This window comes from Pithys albifrons, chromosome 3 (assembly GCF_047495875.1).
Source record: "Pithys albifrons albifrons isolate INPA30051 chromosome 3, PitAlb_v1, whole genome shotgun sequence".
Lineage (NCBI taxonomy): Eukaryota > Metazoa > Chordata > Aves > Passeriformes > Thamnophilidae > Pithys > Pithys albifrons.
In genome coordinates this window covers 47,928,016-47,931,861 of record NC_092460.1, presented here as the reverse complement: position 1 = coordinate 47,931,861, position 3,846 = coordinate 47,928,016, and positions in this window count along the sequence as shown.

The window sequence follows — 3,846 nt, the reverse complement described above, 5'->3', positions numbered from 1 at the left end:
ATTCCTGCCAAAGTGGCTGTGGGGCAGAGAGTCCTCTCCCGTTCTCCTGGCTCTCGGAGCACCCTGAGGAACATGCAGCTGGGACGGTGTGCGTCTCTCCCCACCCATGCCCGGATGACCTGCTGGAGTGCTGGGAAGAGAAACAAAGGCAACCCACAAATAAGCACACACGCCTGCTCCTCTCTGCTAATCAGCCTGGAACCAAGACCTACACTCACATGTTTGGGAAAGACAGCAGTAGAAGTGGGGGTTAGAAGTCTTACCAACCCCCCCGACCCCTGCCCCGCTACTGAGTATTCCCTTGCCACTCAGATTTACAGAGCTCTGAACAATCGCATGGCTATTCCGGGAGGAAGTGTGTCCCTTGCAGACCCAGGGAAAAACTGCCCTGGCAGGATTACTTCTTGTTGGTAAATCCTGTCTATGGGCCAGTTATCTTCCTTTTCTGCTTTCAGGCTGAAACCTGTGAAAAGCCCACTGGATTTGTACCATAAAGAAATTAAGAAATAATTGGCTGGACAAATATTTGTCCTTTGTGCCATTTACTATTAAGAGAGACAACTGTAAACTTCTCTTGCGTACCAGGAGGTATGAAAACCTCCCTAACTAGCAGTTCCCAGATTATTCTTCAGCCATATCTCCCAGCCATCAGCTTTGGTTCAGATTCTCTTTTCTCTTACTTTGGAACCCTTTGAACTTTCCAGGCAGGTGCTTTTCAACATCATTCCATCTTATCAGTCACAAGAGAAAAAGAGATGGCCCTCATAACACGTGTAGTAATAGGAATTAGTGCCCAGTACTCCCCACCTATACAGATAAAACACTATTTTCTTTCCATCCTGAGCTATGAGGCAAGCCAGCTGGATAATCTTATGCTTATGCCTCCCAATGAGGCATCCAGTGCCGGAGGAGAAGATTTCCTGGTTGATGCTGGTGAATACCAGTGATTCGTCTCCTGATCCACTTCTATCTTCTCATTAATTTTTATTTTGAGAAGAATGTGTGGCTAGATACATTCCTGTTCTTTTCCTCTCCCTCCCCTCAGTGGCATTTTTTGCCTTCTTCAGGGATTGTCCCTCACCTGTTAAATTGCTAAAGTTGTTTCTCCCTCTCCTCCTGGTTCTTCTGTGTGCCTTCCTTATCAGGCTCTTATAATTGTATTGGCAGACCCTGCCTTATTTGTCCAGTGAACTGACAATTCTTGAGCTGATATCCCATCATATGACCTTTTCATGGAGCGGAGACCAAAATTACTGTGTAACCAGGGGGCAATAAACCACACCTGATAAGATGAAAGGCTTTCAGCTTTTTCCAGATTCTAGATACTGGAAAAACGGTGGGGGTAGTTGCGAAAAGAACAATGGAAGACGTTCAAAATGGTGCAGCCTGTTGTGATGAAGAATATTTAATTATCTGATTTTATTATTCAAGCTTCTCCCCAGGTGACGGTAGACAAGTGAGCGTCTTTCACACTGATGACACATGGGGTAGAGTGGGAAGCACTTTTCTTTGTTCTATTTGCATCCCTCTGCCATTTCTATAAAGGAGAATCTTGTGTCTTCCTGGTTGTATAATGAGGTGACAGCTGTGGTGTGGGTGCAAAATGTCTTGTGGCCCTCTCCATTAAGCAGAGAACACCTTCTTGTTTCAATTGATGCACGGAGGGTAATGCCTCTTTGGCCAAGCTTTGTCCTCTCCAGCTTTGGAGAGGTCTGTAATCCTGGCTGGCAATATAGAAAAGGAGGTCTTCCCTCTCTTTCCTTAGAGTGAGAGAGTGGGTAATTTGGGGCTGAGAATAGGTAAGCACACTATCTGTATGCAGAGGTAAGGGAAACAAACATGCTTTGAATCTACATCCTGGATTAAAACTGCCTATTTAATAATAGGGTTCCCCTTTTTTCGGTGTGATTCCTGATTCAAAACCCATTAAACAGCACAATGAGAAAGAAGCCTGATGCATTCTTTTGCAAATGCCTTACTTCCCCTATTCTGTTTGCCACTCTTCTTGGTTTTACTGGCTTCCTATAGAGTAATGGCTTAAAAACTTACTCACTTCCCAGATGTCTCGAGTTGAGAGTCCTTGACCCAGCCTTCAGAGTATTAATCTAGTATATATGACAGTGTCTGAGCTCCCTGATGTTTACTGTACTACCTTGTACCTGAAAATTTCAGGCACAGGAAAAACAGCTCTAGTGACCTCTGTTTTTAAGTCTTCCTGCTGTCCATTTTTTAAAAAGTACAGAAGTGAAGCCCATTGATTTGTCTGTTTCAGTTGGTAAGTTAAGCAAGGTCACATTTTCCTTTGCAGTGGAAAGCTTTGGCTTTGGTTATACATTCAAGGGGCTAATTTCCTGCTGCAGGGGGAGAAGGAGGATGATTTCACAGGAAATTCTGATAGGTCCCAGCACTCTGCACAAGAGGACTCATATCTTTGGGTAAATTAGCTGGGCAAATTATCCTAAAGACTCACAGGACAAAAAATACACCTCCTATCCCTCCCCCTCACCCCAGCTCCACTTCTGCTACATTAAAACACACACTATTTTGAAAGTAAGAAATGTAGCCTTCTGGCAGAAATACATATGTCTTCATGTTAGAAAATTCCTGAAGTAAAAAAAGTTGAGACAGGCAGACCCCAAGTTTTCCTCTCAGTGAAACACTTTTATTTAATGGTCACACTGGCAACAAGTAGTGAGCAAAGCCTGAATATCCTCATATTCAGAGTGTATGCACTGCCTGTCTCCACTGCCACCAACGTGCACCTGCTGAGAAAATGCTTTAGTCCCATGTCACAAAATCAAATTGTGCATGTTTGTATAACTATTCTATCTCAGTCTGCAACTTTAAACCTCCCTGCTGCTCACAGCGACAGGATGATTTTCTGTGTGTATTTAAATTAGATGCTCACATGCAAATTTGCGACTTGAAAGCATCCTTGTGAAGGCCTTATTTTTGTTCTGTCTTATTATACTGAGGTTTTTTTATTAAAACTGAAGGCAACGCCAACTGAGAAATATATATTTTCTTCTTCTGTATAGGAAAACAAAACAAGCACTAAAGTAGGAAACAGGATAAATAAGCGACAACTTTTGAGAGGGGATTAGAAAGCAGGAGTGTAAGGATGTTTTGCATACAGAAGTTTCTCCAGAAAAAAATGCAGTTTTGATATCAAAATGTTTAAGAATTACCAAAAGACTTGAATGTTTTTTGTATTTTTAATAAAAAATAAATAGTGAATACAATTTCATTAATTAAAAGAAAAATTAAATGTCTTTAGAATGACTGCTAGCTCAGAATTTCTTTGCTTTGCATTATGTTAAAATAAAGATGAGTGGCAAAAAATAGGTGTTTCAAATGCAAATGAACATTTTGCAAATTAAAATAGTTCAGCTGACCCCCTTTTTCAAATGATTGAGTTGCTGAAATGTAACAATTAGTTATGTTCAAAACAAGAAATTATTTACTTTTAAATTACCAGAGAATGAAGAAGTTATTTTTCTGCCAAGTTCTAATATGATGGCTTTTGCAGGGTACTTTGGGGATATTTTTGTATTTCTGCTTGACCTGGAAATGCAGATGACTCTCATTTGTTACAATTACTGTGCTACCCCTCTAATTTAGTCTATAAATTCCTTGAGGCAGGAAATACATCTTCCTCTGGGATTGCTGAGCTCTGAAGGCAACTCTTTACAGCATAAGGGAGCTGTCTAGAACAAAATCATGCCGTGTTGATTTTTTCAGCTCATCCTCTCTGTGCCAAGCAAATCTAGAGGCACACACAGCCTATGAGATTTTTTAAATAGGGAGTATTTTCAGAAAGCAAAAATCCTGGACATGTAGACTTGG